A 16831-nucleotide genomic window follows, 5' to 3' on the forward strand; every position below is an offset into this window, starting at 1 on the left:
CCGTGCCTTTTAGAATCCAAACCCCTCGTTTAAGGCTAAAAGCCTCATCTATAGGCCCCAAACCCTCACTTTCAGGGTGCATACCCCACTTTGAAAGCTAAAAGCCTCCGTTTTAAATTCCAAACCTTCACTTGTAGGGTCTGCGGTGATTTGGCCGGCAGCTCAGCCCCACACAGTCGCTCGCCCCCTCCCCCACCGGTAGATGGCGGAGGGAATCAGAAGGGTAACGCTCGTGGGTTGGGATAAGAGCAGTTTCATAAATGAAATTAAAAGAAACAACAACAGAAATCCAATGGAAAGGAGAACAACGAGAGGCGCAAAGCCCCGCGGGGTGGGGGGAAAGGGGTGGGAAGGGCGGGGGAGGGGGGGAACGAACCGCGGGAACAAACCCCACGCGCCGCAGCCGCTCACACGCCGCCGCGCCGCTCCCGAGCCGCAACTGCCCCCCCCCACCCCGCCCCCTCCCTTAATATCCTGGTCATGGTGTCACGTGGTATGGAGTGAACATGCCACCGGCCAGTCGGGGTCAGCCGCCCCCACCGCGGCCCCGCCCCTCCCAGCACCCCCCCACCCCCACCCCCCCGCGGCAGAGCGCGGGAAGCCGGAAAGGCAGCCGCCCCCCACGGTGAGGAGAATTAACCCCTTCTCAGCCAAAACCAGCACAGCCGCCTCCCCTTATTCCACACCGCTCACGCCATGCCCAGGTCCCATACCTGGGCTGCTGCACGCCGAGTCAGGCATCCTTCCGTCACTGCTGCACTTTGCTTGTGTCGCAGTTTATCTTCCACGGCTTGGGAGGCTCGTACTCTGGTATCGTGGATACAACACAGAGGTGACACACAGTATTATATAGCAGTTCGCATTGCCCCATTCAGTTCATTGCCTGTTTTTGCCCGAAATCAAACCCCCTTGAGGCACACATCGGACTTCTCCGTCCTCCCGCATCACCCACCAAGTGCACCCAGGTCCTCGAGCAAAAGCAATCCCACGAACGGCTTTGCCTTTGCCTGAGGCAGGGAGGACCCAGACTGTGTTGCCCAGCGTACTTTTTGCGTGCGCTACAGGGCCTCCATCCCCTCCCACAGGATGTAGGATTTCTGACTGGGCAGGGCCAGCTCGCCTGGCAGATCCCCTCCTGTTGACTAACCACGTGGCTTTTGCCAAATGTGCACCCCAGGGCCTGAACGTCCCACCCCCCATTGCTCTCAGTGTAGTTTTTAACAGTCCATTGTACCGCTCCATTTTCCCAGAGGCTGGTGCGTGACAGGGGGTGTGATACACCCACTCAATGCCGTGCTCTTTGGCCCAGCTGTCTATGAGGTTGTTTTGGAAATGAGTCCCGTTACCTGACTCAGTTCTCTCTGGGGTGCCATGTCGCCACAGGACTTGTTTTTCCAGACCCAGGATGGTGTCTGGGCAGTGGCGTGGGGGACAGGAGATGCTTCCAGCCAGCCAGTTTTTGTTTCTACCATTGTAAGCACATGGCGCTTGCCTTGGCGGGTCTGTGGGAGTGTGATATAGTCAATGTGCCAGGCCTCCCCATATTTGTATTTCAGCCATCGTCCCCCACACCACAGAGGCTTTACCCGCTTCGCTTGCTTGATTGCAGCGCACGTGTCACATTCGTGGATAACCTGTGCAATAACACCCATGGTCAAGTCCACCCCTCGATCACGAGCCCACCTGTATGTTGCATCTCTCCCTTGATGGCCTGAGGTGTCATGGGCCCACCGAGCTAGAAATAGTTCACCCTTTTGCTGCCAGTCCAGATCCACCTCAGCCACTTCAATCTTGGCAGCCTGATCCACCTGCTGGTTGTTCCGATGCTCTTCAGTGGCCCGACTCTTGGGGACGTGAGCTTCCACATGCCGTACCTTTACAACCAGGTTCTCTTCCTGGGCAGCAATATCTTGCCACAATGTGACAGCCCAGATGGGTTTGCCTCTGCGCTGCCAGTTGCTTTGCTTCCATTGCTGCAGCCAGCCCCACAGGGCATTTGCCACCATCCAGGAGTCAGTAGAGAGATAGAGCACTGGCCACTTTTCCCGTTCAGCAATGTCTAAGGCCAGCTGGATGGCCTTTACCTCTGCAAACTGGCTTGATTCACCTTCTCCTTCAGCAGTTTCTGCGACTTGTCGTGTAGGACTCCATACAGCAGCCTTCCATCTCCGGTGCTTCCCCACAAGGCGACAGGACCCATCAGTGAGCAGGGCGTATTGCTTCTCATCTTCTGGCAGTTTGTTATACAGTGGGGCTTCTTCAGCACGTGGCACCCCCTCCTCTGGTGATATTCCAAAGTCTTTGCCTTCTGGCCAGCCCATGGTCACTTCCAAGACTCCTGGGCCACTGGGGTTCCCTACTCGAGCCCGCTGGGTGATCAGTGCGAACCATTTACTCCACGTAGCATCACTTTGTGCTAATCCCACCTGGCACTGCTTGTGGTTCTCCCGAGTGCGGGGGGCTTCGAAGAGCTCTTGGCGCACAACAGGCACCCAGCCTCTGTTTGCACCATACCCGATTGTCGCTCATGGGCTCTTCCCTGAGCCCGTCTGACCGTACGCCGGCAGAGTGGCGTTATAACCGTGCCAGGAGCTCTCCAGCGCTCCCTGACCATGATCCCCAGAGACCTCTCTCTAACAAATGATCAAGTGCCTCCTCTTCATAAGCGAGCAGGCAAATGCACACACAAGCACTGCGCTCTGCCAGGAGAGCCCTCACTGACTGTTTAAATTAGGAATCAAGACTGGCAAGCACACTTGACAGTAACACTCAGTTCCAGGAGGACAGAAACACAGATAAAATCTAGCCACTGCTTCACACCAGGAAAGTGATAAATGCCGGTCTTTTGCGTTACGCTGACATGAATGTTAGTAACGGGAGATAAAGGAACTGACCGGCCTCCAGCTGCGCATTAGTGACAGCTGCTTCCAGTTGGTTCTTTGACTCAAGGCTTACCTGCCCCACAGAACTGCTGGATCCTGCGGAGACGAGCATGCCGTTCTCGTCCTTTAGGAAGCTCCTCTGAGACCAATAGGCTGGATCAGAAGCAAAGGCTTTCCTGTGCCCTGGATTCCTAGGGTCACACACGCTTGTGCTGTCGGTGTTCACAGAAGTCACACACCTCCTTCCTGCATCCTTCTTTCCCAGCCTATTAACATTACAGCTGTAGTATCAAACTACCAGCAATCAGGCTTTCACTAATAAGTCATGGTCTAGTCTGGGTTTAAACCCAGTTCAAGAGCAAGGCACACCACACCGATGGCTGCTGTGGGATAAGCCTGCTCTTGAACCGCGCCGGGTGATGCACAGCCCAGGAGTGAGTGACCTGAACCAACAGGCACATCAGGAACTGCCACTTGCATTTTTCCCTCTGCCTCACGTATGGGTCACCCACACAGCACAGTGCATTAGGAAACGCTTTGTATTTGAGGAACAGATGTCATTCAAAAGGAATCGCAGAACATTTCTCTCCAAGCATCTCAAAGGCACTCATTATCATGACTGCTTTGGTGAGAACAGCATTCCTGCGATGGAAACCTGCAAGTTTTGCACAGAAGACAAAAGTACCAACAACATAAGAAACAAATGCAATCTTACTACGAGAAATTCTATTATTTCATAGCATTTTCCGACTGGCCTAGACTAAGAGGTTACAAGCATTGCCTAACAACTCACAAGAGACTATGGACTGGCTTCTGCCTGGAGCTTGCTTCTTCCCCACCAGAAGCTAGTTATGGTTGGTTACATGGGAAGGGATGAATTGCAGCAAATAAATGGAGTGCGCTGACAACCTTGAGAGTCATCTTCCATGAGAAGGGGTTCTGATGGGGGATTAAACTACTTAGTTATCTGCGGCCTTATTTGCACGCTGGGCATGTCCTTGTAGTACGATCTGTCCAAGGTCTTGGTCTTTTCTCGTGACAAAAGGACAGCAGAGAAGGACAGTAACTGACCTTCATTGCCCTCAAGTCCAAATATACAGGAATTGAGGTTGATTTGGCCCTACCACCTGTAGGAAACTCATCTGACAGCTACTGGCCTCTTTCCTGCTCTTTATCGTTCTGCCTATTTTTAAGTAAAAGAGGCAGAAACAAAGCAGAAAGATGTCAGCAAGTGGGAAGAGATCACTATTTGATCACACAATCAAGTCTAGCAAGATGTGTACACCAATAGCTTGATGCTCATCATCGTTTTAGTTTCAGCTCTCTTAAAGTCTCTAAACACATTTACCATAATGTAAATATATCTATTTTGCATAACAAACATTATCATAACAGAAAAAACTCTCTCTCAACTGGGTTTCTGCTCATTTCCTACCCATAACTCTCTAACTTTGGCCAACACATGACTGCTGAAAGGTGCCCTTAGATGCACATTTCCTGTATTAGCTGGTTTTGTTACTGTTGAGAATGGCTTTGGTCTTGCAGCTGTAAAGCAAGAGGGGAAAAGCAATCAGCCTTGTGTAATGAAAGCAATGGTTAGTTGTGCGTTATGTTCCCCTCCTAAAAATTAACTTATCTTGTGACGGATGACAGCAAATGGTAAGGCTTGGCTCTCCCTGCAGCCAGCTGCCTCGGACCTCTAGGAAGGGTCTTGCCGTGTTGGCCTGAGAGAGAATTTCTGGCAACTGCTCTCTGTCTCCAGCGAGGAGCACGATCATTCTGATGAACAAAAAGCGTAAATCAAGAAGTTTCACCCTGTATTTTTAGCCAAGCCGAAGGAAGACTGGAATAATAACAGAACCTACAACTTTAAGTTAAAACCATGCCGGCACTCTGCAGAACCTGATTCTGACACGCTTGCCAGCACCCACAAGTTTCACGTGGCTGACAAAACAGCAGCCTTGCCCTTGTTTTTCCTGAAACGCCACTGCCCCAGGGGACTGAATCTCCAGGGCAACGGCGGGTTACGTTGGACAAAAGGAAGTGAGGATTAAAATGAGGAAGAGAAAGCTACCTACACACCCCTTCCCCCTGGATGGAAGCTTTCAAATGCAGGACCTAAACCTTCCAAAGCCACCTGGGTAAGTTTGCTTCCCTGGAGAACTATGGTTCCCCAAAACAGCACATGGATCACAAAACCACAACAGAAGTTCCCATAACACAAAATTTGACCTGCCTATTTTGAGATACAGAAGTTAGGTAAGAATTTCTGTCCTAAAAGTGGTAAAATTAAAGCTGTGGAATTGCAGACCTCATGCTATAACTTGAGGAAATAATAAAAAGAACAACCCGCAATGTAAATGTTGCCTGTGGGTTGGCACCCAGAGTTGTGTGCAAGATACCAGAGATGACATACAACACACTCTTCATTCCACAGTGACCCAAACAACTTCCAATCATCCGAACCCTACATAACATACGTCGCTGAATATCTGAATGGTAGGAGTGGCTGACAGGAAAGATACTTATTTCATCCTCAGACACAAACAAACTGTTTGAAGTGGAGTCAACAAGAGCCTGGAACACGGAATTTCCAACTGCACGGGGTAGCTTTGGAGTAGTGACACATTTTGTTCAACTTTTAGGTTCAGCTGTAACGTAAGGTGCAGAGGCTTATTGCAAGTATTTCAAAGAAGGGTGTGATAAAGAAAGCAGGATTCTCACTGAGCGCTGTTAAACCGGTTCGTAACCCCTGAGAGAAACTGGCACACTTGGCAGGACTTTTACGCTTACCGTGAGATGAACGTTCATCGCCTGGTTCAGCTGTGCTGCTGCCGTACAGTTGGCACGCTGCAGGTGCTGGACTAAAAGAATTTCATGAGTCCATAAAAATTTCTCCAAACACTTCTACGAGAAATAACACATTTTAAAACATATATGATGATCCTGCCTCTTCTCTTGGCAAAGAAGGGATTCAGATTTTTTTCTTGCCCACACTTACTTGTTCAGAGTCTGTGAAAGGCAGCTTCAGGAAGTCTCCCACTAGTCCCATCTCCCGACAGATGTCATACATATCTTTTAATAGCTCTTCCTCCTTTAACTGAGCGGCGTCTTCCTGCAGCAGACCCCAAGCCTCCGCCATGCACCTGTAGTTAATTTTTTGAGATGTAAAGGCGTATTAATAGTATAACTAAAAAGATGCCCCACAATTACTGTGCTCAAAGTTTAAAGGAAACTTAGGGGATTGTGATTTCTAGTGTTTGTTCTCCACCTTTCACGGTATTTCAATGCCAAAATGGTGGCACATATTTCTTTACCTATTGGACAACAGCACAGTGAGGAAAAGCCGCTCTTCACAACTGCTTGAGAATGGTGGCTTCATCACCTGCATGTATCTGAGGGCTCGCCTATGCTCTCCTTGGCACATGAGGGACCCAAGAATTCTCACGTGTTGCCACGACACAGGTTTGATTGTAGCTGGGTGAAAGAGCAGGGCCACGGAATTCTGCAGAAGGGGGAGATCAGGTTTACTAAGATCACAGAATCCCAGGTTGGAAGGGACCTCAGCAATCATCTAGCCCAACCTTTCTGGGAAGAGCCCAGTCTAGACAAGATGGCCCAGCACCCTGTCCAGACGACTCTTGACGGTGTCCAATGTGGCCGAGTCAACCACCTCCCTGGGGAGATTATTCCAACGGTGACTGTCCTCAGTGTGAAAAATTTCCCTCTGGTGGCCAATCGGAATCTCCCCAAGAGCAACCTGTGGCCATCCCCCTTGTCCTCTCCATGCGACTCCAAGTAAAAAGGGAGTCTCCACCTTCTTTGTAGCTACCCTTTAAGTGCTGGTACACGGGGATGAGATCCCCTCTGAGCCTCCTTTTCTCAAGGCTGAACAAACCCAGCTCTCCCAGCCCATCCTCATATGGCAGCTTCCCAGTCCTCTGATCATCCTGGTGGCTCCTCTCTGGACCCCTTCCAGCCTGGCCACATCCTCTTTGTACAGAGGGGATCAGACTGGACACACAAGCACACAACAAAACTGTTCAAACGTTTCTTCAGTAAGGGTGAATGTCCTTGATACCGGACAGGTAAATATAAATTCTTTACTATTTGCAGAAAAAAAAAAATCAGTTAGCCATACAGAAAAAAAAACAGAGTCTTTTAAAAGGAGTGATTCACACTTGGCTAGGGTAACCAAATCCCCATAGGCAAACATCACTTCTTATCAATACAAGTTATTCTCCCAGACAGGTTGTATTAAAATTGTGACAGGCAAAGAGCAACCTTCAGCATCAGAAGGAACATGAATTAGATTGAAGAGTCACTTTTGCGGTCTTCTGTCTCAAACCTTGCTGCTAGGATGGTCGTTTGACTATTTAAAGTACCCAAACCACTGCTTTTGAGAAAGTGCTCGACTGCTCTGCTGAGAACAACCTGAACAGATGGCTTTGGCAAGTCACACGTCAAGCATTAATGTTGACTTCTTCATTGTCTTAATCCATTTCCTGTCAACGTAATTATCGAGAATAACGAAAATCTCCCCAGCTCAACAGAGTAGTGTCTCAGCTGTTAGGAATAAGCGTCCTTTGGCTCAAAGAAGGGGATACACACCACGGGCCACCCTATGGTTCTACCTGCATGACCACGGAGAGGACATGATGAGGTGGGATGGCAAGCCTACGTCGACCCTACAGGCACGAGCGCATGAATTGCAAGGAAGAACAGTCACTCAGGGAGGCTCTTCCAGGAAAGCTGCTGCTCCAGTTTCCATTGAGCAAGTCCCCAGACAGAGGAGTAGAAGCACAGATTTTATTTCTAAGTGTAATAGAGGGACTCCTGACTCACATTTACAGGAAGTGAGTTGTGACTGCCATGATCAGGACTAGAGGGGACCTGCCTCCAGCCGGGTGGAGGAAAGGGATAACCGGGCTTACTGGACTGTGTGGATCCGATGGCCTGGCACATCTGACCCACAGGAGTATAAAGCTTTAGTGGACACCGGCGCACAGTGCACCTTAATGCCATCAAACTATATAGGGGCAGAACCCATCAGCATTGCTGGAGTGACAGGGGGATCCCAAGAGCTAACTGTATTGGAGGCCGAAGTGAGCCTCACTGGGAATGAGTGGCAGAAGCACCCCATTGTGACTGGCCCAGAGGCTCCGTGCATCCTTGGCATAGACTACCTCAGGAGAGGGTATTTCAAGGACCCAAAAGGGTACAAGTGGGCTTTTGGTGTAGCTGCCTTGGAGACGGAGGAAACTAAACAGCTGTTAACCTTGCCCGGTCTCTCGAAGGACCCTTCTGTTGTGGGGTTGCTGAAGGTCAAAGAACAACAGGTGCCGATCGCCACCACAACAGTGCACCGGTGGCAATATCGCACCAACAGAGACTCTCTGATCCCCATCCACGGGCTCATTCACCAACTGAGGAGCCAAGGAGTCATCAGTAAGACCCACTCACCCTTTAACAGTCCCATATGGCCAGTCCGGAAGTCTAATGGAGAGTGGAGACTAACAGTAGACTATCGTGGCCTGATGAAGTCACTCCACCGTTGAGTGCTGCTGTGCCAGACATGCTAGAACTTCAATACGAACTGGAGTCAAAGGCGGCCAAGTGGTATGCCACAATTGATATTGCTAACGCATTCTTCTCAATCCCTCTGGCAGCAGAGTGCAGGCCACAGTTTGCTTTTACTTGGAGGGGGGTCCAGTATACCTGGAATCGACTGCCCCAGGGGTGGAAACACAGTCCTACCATTTGCCATGGACTGATTCAGTCTGTACTGGAACAGGGAGAAGCTCCCGAACACCTTCAATACATTGATGACATCATTGTGTGGGGCAACACAGCGGAAGAAGTTTTTGAGAAAGGAGAGAAAAAAGTCCAAATCCTTCTGAAAGCTGGTTTTGCCATAAAACAAAGTAAGGTGAAGGGACCTGCACAAAAGATCCGGTTCTTAGGAATCAAATGGCAAGACGGTTGTCGTCAGATTCCAATGGATGTGATCAACAAAATAGCAGCCATGTCTCCACCAACTAGCAAAAAGGAAACACAAGCTTTCTTGGGCGTTGTGGGTTTTTGGAGAATGCATATTCCAAATTACAGTCTGATCGTAAGCCCTCTCTATCAAGTGACCCGGAAAAAGAATTATTTCAAATGGGGCCCTGAGCAACGACAAGCCTTTGAACAGATTAAATGAGAAATAGTTCATGCAGTAGCTCTTGGGCCAGTCCGGGCAGGACAAGATGTAAAAACTGTGCTCTACACTGCAGCCAGGAAGAACCTGGAGCCTCTGGCAGAAAGTGCCAGGGGAGACATGAGGTCAATGCCTTGGGTTTTGGAGTCGGGGATACATAGGGTCTGAAGCCCGCTATACTCCAACTGAAAAAGAGATATTGGCAGCATATGAAGGGGTTCGAGCTGCTTCAGAATGGTTGTTAGTGAAGCACAGTTGCTCCTGGCACCCCGACTGCCAGTGCTGGGCTGGATGTTCAAAAGAAACTTCCCCTCTACACATCATGCAAGTGATGCTACATGGAGTAAATGGGTTGCACTGATCACCCAGCGGGCTCGAGTAGGGAACCCCAGTCACCCAGGAATCTTGGAAATAACCATGGACTGGCCAGAAGGCAAAGATTTTGGAATATCACCAGAGGAGGGGGTGCCACGTGCTGAAGAGGCCCCACTGTATAACAAACTGTCAGAAGATGAAAAGCAATACGCCTTGCTCACTGATGGGTCCTGTCGCCTTGTGGGGAAGCACCAGAGACGGAAGGCTGCTGTATGGAGTCCTACACGACAAGTTGCAGAACCTGCTGAAGGAGAAGGTGAATCGAGTCAGTTTGCAGAGGTAAAGGCCATCCAGCTGGCCTTAGACATTGCTGAACGGGAAAAGTGGCCAGTGCTCTATCTCTCTACTGACTCCTGGATGGTGGCAAATGCCCTGTGGGGCTGGCTGCAGCAATGGAAGCAAAGCAACTGGCAGCGCCGAGGCAAACCCATCTGGGCTGCCGCACTGGGGCAAGATATTGCTGCCCAGGAAGAGAACCTGGTTGTAAAGGTACGGCATGTGGATGCTCACGTCCCCAAGAGTCGGGCCACTGAAGAGCATCGGAACAACCAGCAGGTGGATCAGGCTGCCAAGATTGAAGTGGCTGAGGTGGATCTGGACTGGCAGCAAAAGGGTGAACTATTTCTAGCTCGGTGGGCCCATGACACCTCAGGCCATCAAGGGAGAGATGCAACATACAGGTGGGCTCGTGATCGAGGGGTGGACTTGACCATGGGTGTTATTGCACAGGTTATCCACGAATGTGACACGTGCGCTGCAATCAAGCAAGCAAAGCGGGTAAAGCCTCTGTGGTGTGGGGGACGATGGCTGAAATACAAATATGGGGAGGCCTGGCACATTGACTATATCACACTCCCACAGACCCGCCAAGGCAAGCACCATGTGCTTACAATGGTAGAAACAAAAACTGGCTGGCTGGAAGCATCTCCTGTCCCCCACGCCACTGCCCAGACACCATCCTGGGTCTGGAAAAACAAGTGCTGTGGCGACATGGCACCCCAGAGAGAACTGAGTCAGGTAACGGGACTCGTTTCCGAAACAACCTCATAGACAGCTGGGCCAAAGAGCACGGCATTGAGTGGGTGTATCACACCCCCTGTCACGCACCAGCCTCTGGGAAAATGGAGCGGTACAATGGACTGTTAAAAACTACACTGAGAGCAATGGGGGGTGGGACGTTCAGGCCCTGGGGTGCACATTTGGCAAAAGCCACGTGGTTAGTCAACAGGAGGGGATCTGCCAGGCGAGCTGGCCCTGCCCAGTCAGAAATCCTACATCCTGTGGGAGGGGATGGAGGCCCTGTAGCGCACGCAAAAAGTATGCTGGGCAACACAGTCTGGGTCCTCCCTGCCTCAGGCAAAGGCAAAGCCGTTCGTGGGATTGCTTTTGCTCGAGGACCTGGGTGCACTTGGTGGGTGATGCGGGAGGACGGAGAAGTCCGATGTGTGCCTCAAGGGGTTTTGATTTTGGGCAAAAACAGGCAATGAACTGAATGGGGCAATGCGAACTGCTATATAATACTGTGTGTCACCTCTGTGTTGTATCCACGATACCAGAGTACGAGCCTCCCAAGCCATGGAAGATAAACTGCGACACAAGCAAAGTGCAGCAGTGACGGAAGGATGCCTGACTCGGCGTGCAGCAGCCCAGGTATGGGACCTGGGCATGGCGTGAGCGGTGTGGAATAAGGGGAGGCGGCTGTGCTGGTTTTGGCTGAGAAGGGGTTAATTCTCCTCACCGTGGGGGGCGGCTGCCTTTCCGGCTTCCCGCGCTCTGCCGCGGGGGGGGGGGTGGGGTGGGGTGGGGGTGTGCTGGGAGGGGCGGGGCCGCGGTGGGGGCGGCTGACCCCGACTGGCCAGTGGCATGTTCACTCCATACCACGTGACACCATGACCAGGATATTAAGGGAGGGCAGTTGCGATTCGGGAGTGGCGCAGTGTCGGGTCAGTGGGCAGTGAGCGGCTGCGTCGCGTGCTGTTTTTTTCGGCGGTAATTCCCCTCCCTCCTCCCTTCCACAACTCCCTGGGGCTTTGCGCCTCTCGTTGTTCTCCTTTACATTGCATTTCTGCTGTTGTTGCTTTTAATTTTAATTATTAAACTGTTCTTATACAAAGCCACCCGCATTACCCTTCTGATTCTCTCCCCCATCTACCGGTGAGGGAGTGAGCGTGCGACTGTGTGGGACTGAGCTGCTGGCTAAACCACGACACAAACCCTCACTTTTGTTGTCCAAACCCCTCTTTTAAGGCACAAAGCCTTGTTTTTAGATCCCAAACCCTCACTTTTAGGGTCCAAACCTGGTTTTTTTACTGTCTAACCCTCATTTATATCTCACAAAGTCTCACATTTACAGTCTAAGTCTGTCTTTTAAGGCTCAAACCATCATTTTTAGGTCCCAAACCCTCACTTTTAGCCTCCAAACCCATCCTTTTTTGAGTCACACCCTCATTTTTAGGTCCCAAAGCATCACTTTCAGGGTCCAAATCCCTCTTTAAAGGCTCAAAGCCTCAATTCTATGCTCCAAAGTTTCACTCTTGCCATGCAAAACCTCACTTTTAGGTACCAAACATTCATTTTTAATGTCCAAAGCACTCTTTTCACGTGCAAAGCCCCATATTTAGATCCCAAAACCTCTCCTTTAGGGTCCAAACCTGTCTTTTTAAAGATCAAAGCCTCATTTATATGTCACAAAGCTTCATGTTTACAGCCTAAATACATCTTTTAAGGCTCAAAGCATCATTTCGAGGCCCCAAACCCTCACTTTTAGCCTCCAAACCCCTATTTTTTAAGCCCAAGCCTCATTTTTAGGTCCCAAACCCTCACTTTTAGCCTCTAATGCCCTCCATTTTTGGCTCCAAACCGTCATTTTTAGGTCCCAAACCTTCACTTTCAGGGTCCAAACCCCCCCTTAAGGCACAAAGCCTCATTTAGAGGTCCCAAACCCTCACTGTTAGGGTCCAAACCTGTCTTTTTCACTGTCAAACCCTCATTTATATGTCACAACTCCTCACGTTTACCGTCTAAGTCCATCTTTTAAGGCTCAAAGCATCATTTTTAGGTCCCAAACCCTCACTTTTATCCTCCAAACTTGTCATTTTTAGCGTCAAAGCCTCATTTTAAGTTCCAAACCTTCACTTTCAGGGTCCAAACCCCTCTTTTAAGGCAGAAAGCCTCAATTTTAGATACCAAATCCTCACTTTTATGGTTGAAAAACTGACATTTTACACTCAAAGCCTCATTTTTAGGTCCCAAAGACTGACTTTTAGGATCCAAACCCCTATTTTTTAAGCCCAAACCGCTATTTTATTTCCAAAACCCTCACTTTTAGCTTCCAAACCCCTCTGTTTTTGGGTCAAACCCTCATTTTTAGGTCCCAAAGCATCAATCTCAGTGTCCAAACCCCTCTTTAAAGGCTCAAAGCCTCATTTCTATGCCCCAAAGTTTCACTTTTGCCATGCAAACCCTCACTTTTAGGTACTAAACACTCATTTTTAATGTCCAAATCCCCCTTTTCACGTATAAAGCCTCATTTTTAGATCCCAAACCCTCACTTCCAGGATCCAAACCCCTCTTTTAAGGCTCAAATCCTCATTCTTAGGTCCCAAACTCACTTTTTTAATGTTCCAAACCCCTCTTTTTAGGGACAAAGACTCATTTTTATGTTCAAACATGACTTTCAGGGTCCACAACCCTCTTTTAACACTCAAAGTCTCAATTTCAGTTCCCAAACCCTCACTTTTAGGGTCCAAATCTGCCTTTTTTAACATCAGCGCCTAACTTTTAGGTTCCAAACCTTCAAGTTCAGGGTCCAAACCCCTCTTTCAAAGGCTCAATGCCTTATTTTTAGGTCGCTAACCCTCATTTTTTATATTCCAAGCAGCTTTTTTAAGGCACAAAGCCTCATATCTAGTTTCCAAAATTTCACTTTAACCATCCAAACCATCTTTTTTGGTACAAAAACCTCATTTTTAATGTCCAAAGCCCTCTTATAAGGCATAAAGCCTAATTTTTAGATCCCAAACCCTCACTTTCAGCTTCCATAGTATTCTTTTAACTCATTTTTAAGATCCAAACCTTCACTTTCAGGGTCCAAACACCTCTTTTAAGGCTCAAACCCTTCTTTTTAGATCCCAAACTCTCACTTTTAGGGTCCAAACCCATCTTTTCACACTCAAAGCCTCATTTTTATGTGCCAAAGACTCACTTTAAAGCACCCAAACCCCCCTTTTAACATCAAAGCTTTATAGTTAGGACCACAAACCTCACTTTTAAGCTCCAAACCCTCATTTTAAAGCTCAAACTCTCATTTTTAACAGCCAAACCCTCACTTTTAGCCTCCAAACCCATCCTTTTTTGAGTCACACCCTCATTTTTAGGTCCCAAAGCATCACTTTCAGGGTCCAAATCCCTCTTTAAAGGCTCAAAGCCTCAATTCTATGCTCCAAAGTTTCACTCTTGCCATGCAAACCCTCACTTTTAGGTACCAAACATTCATTTTTAATGTCCAAAGCACTCTTTTCACGTGCAAAGCCTCATTTTTGGATCCCAAAACCTCTCCTTTAGGATCCAAACCTGTCTTTTAGGCTCAAAGCCTTATTTTTAGTTCCCAAAGACTGACTTTTAGGGTTCAAACCCATCTTTCTTAGGGACAAACCCTCATTTTTAACTTCCAAACCCACTTTTATGATCCAAACCCCTCTTCTTATGCTCAAAGCCTCATTCTTAGGTCCCAAAGACTCACTTTAAAGCTCCCAAACCGCTCTTTTAACATCAAAGCCTTATAGTTAGAACCGCAGACCTCACTGTCACGGCCCAAACCTGTCTTTTAGGCTCAAAGCCTCACTTTTTCGTCCCAAACCCACACTTTTATGGTCCAGAACCCTTCTTTTTAGGTTCAAACCTTCATTTTTAGGTCCAAAACCTTAATATTCAGGGTTGAAACACCTCTTCTAAGGCTAAAAGCCTCATATCTAGTTTCCAAAATTCTAACACTTGCTTCCTAATTACCCGTGCGTTTTAAGTCCCTCAGAAGCCCCTCAAGAGGTATCGGGTGGTCCCTAGTGCTTTGCTGAAGGGGTGTTTTTTCTGTCCTTTCCATGAACTCTGAGTCCTTCTTCCACATATGGCCGTGAGGTGGCCCATCAAGTAATCTTGTCACAGTGTGTGGCAAGGTGTGTCGGTTTCACCGGGTGTTGTGACTCTTATCTAGATGGAGATGTCCATAGTTCCTTCTGTCTTGGTTTCGACTGGCGCCAGCTGCTAGGTCGTTTGCGTCCCCGTCACGCTCGCAGAGATTACGTCCTTGAGTGCATTCTTGCCTAGAGGCCCCTCACAATATCAACCTCTGATATTCAGTTCACAGTAACCTTTGTGCCTGACTGCTCAGGTGCCGATTCAGATCGGTGGTGGCAAGAATGATCCTCCAGCCTTCCTGCCTGTGCATCCTGAGCGTGAACCCTCTCTGCTTCTTCCCCAGCCTCAACCACAACAGCCTCTGCTCCTCAGCTCTCAACAACGTATTCAAGACCACCTGTATCTCCTTCCACTCTGGGTCATGATTCTCCACAACAGTTTCCAATACCTTCGCCACCTTTGCCGCGTCTTCCCCATACATTCGAGCCATCTCCTTCCAAGCCCATAAGCCTCCTACGGAGAAGGGTACTTGAACCCGCACCCACCCTCCTGTCGGACCCACGGCCTGCCTTAAGGGTGCTTGTAGCACTGCCCCCCGTCTCCTAGTTCTTCCTGCTACAGCACTGAAGTTCCGGCCCCCCTTCACTTTCTATTACTAGCGATAGAACCGAGGGGAGATGGCTTCATGCTGCATCGGGGAGGTTTAGATCGGATATTAGGAACTACTGCTTTACTGCAAGAGCGGTCAGGCATTGGAACAGGCTGCTCAGAGAGGTGGTGGAGTCACCATCCCTGGAGGTATTTAAAAGACGTGCAGATGTGGCCCTTCAGGGCATGGTTTAAGAGACATGGTGGTGTTGGGTTGGGGCTTGGACTTGATGATCCTAGAGGTCTTTTCCAACCTTAGTGATTCTGTGATTCAGCACCACCATTTACACCCCCATATCCACTTGTCCAACTTCCCTGTTTCCACACTGATCGTTACCTCCCTGTAGACTTCCCTGTCCCGGAGCCACTAGTCATCCTACATCATCTTCCTCTTCCACCAGCTCCTTGTATTTTACACCTCCTTTTACCAATACTACATGCAGAACAACATCATGTGGGTGGTTTGTCCCAACATTGTTCTAAGGCCAAAACATTTGCATCCTTAGTAATCGATCCGCGATCTTTTCCCCTTTTCCAACCGCTGCTCTGCAACGTGAAAAACAAAGCCACGTATGGGATCTCATCCCATTTTCCTTCTCTTTTGCAAAACAACATCAACTGCACTATGGTATTATTGCATTATAATACATATTATTTTAATATAGGAGTATTATCATATTATATTTCAGAGTATAGATCGGCGACCAATGATTACAATACTCAGTTAACTGCTTCCTTGTGAGGGGATCGAACCCACCCCCACCCCCCTTCCAATGCTTCAGTCAACACCCTAGAGGTGACTTCTTTAAGACGGTGCCTTTACAGGATTCTCACCAATATTAAATGTTTAAATGACATTATTAAATGACATTAAATTACTTAAATTAAATTATTTAAATGACATTATTAAATGACATTAAATGACATATTAAATGTCAAAACAACTATCTGAACCAAACATGCAAAAATAAATCCATATTCTGATAACCACGCCAAAATTCAGAGACCAGTCAAGACAAGTAGCCAAACTGGGGACTCAAACCCCATTCAGTGGGACTCTAACCCGCTTGGTCAACTTTGGGGACTCGAAGCCCTTTCCAAACCAGGCAGGGGACTCGGACCCCCCCAACAAGAAAACATCCTTGGCAAAATTCTTTTTCTCTTAATAACTGACCAAAACAACTATTACAAGCACCCGTACTTAAAACCAAATTATAACTACATTTTCCAATTAAACAACCTTTCCCCTCCTGCGCGGGCAGCCCTTTGGCTGGTACGTGAGGCATTCACGCCAGCAAGCGCCTCATTCCTTGACCTCGCCGGGCCTCGAACCCAGCGGCGGGACTCGAACCCGGGGCCCTGGCTGGCGCTCCGGGCGCGCCCGTAGCAACGTGCTCGTCCGTTGGCATGCGGCCGCAGCGGGGCGGGGCCAGAGAAGGGGCGCTGCGGTGGTTGGCGGGGGGCCCTGCCTGTCCCCGCCTGGCGGGCGCCATTGGCTGAGAAGCCGGGAAGAGGGTGGGCGGGCGCCTGGGGGAGCTCCTGCAGAGCCCGCGCGGGCCGGCGGGCGGGGCCAGCCTCCCTCTTGTGAACTGAA

At 49.1% G+C, this 16831-nt stretch overlaps 1 long non-coding RNA gene across 1 annotated transcript; it reads right to left on the reverse strand.

Annotated features, from left to right (window-relative positions):
• Positions 1-5665: 5665 nt before the first annotated feature.
• LOC142048483 (uncharacterized) lies at positions 5666-6353 on the reverse strand. The gene is made up of 3 exons (XR_012657486.1): positions 6200-6353; positions 5884-6028; positions 5666-5789 (listed from the first exon to the last, which is right to left on the reverse strand). It is a non-coding gene; the product is annotated as an uncharacterized LOC142048483 (long non-coding RNA).
• Between the last annotated feature and the right edge of the window lie 10478 nt (positions 6354-16831).

Source organism: Phalacrocorax aristotelis, chromosome 25, assembly GCF_949628215.1.
Source record: "Phalacrocorax aristotelis chromosome 25, bGulAri2.1, whole genome shotgun sequence".
Taxonomy (NCBI): Eukaryota; Metazoa; Chordata; class Aves; order Suliformes; family Phalacrocoracidae; genus Phalacrocorax; species Phalacrocorax aristotelis.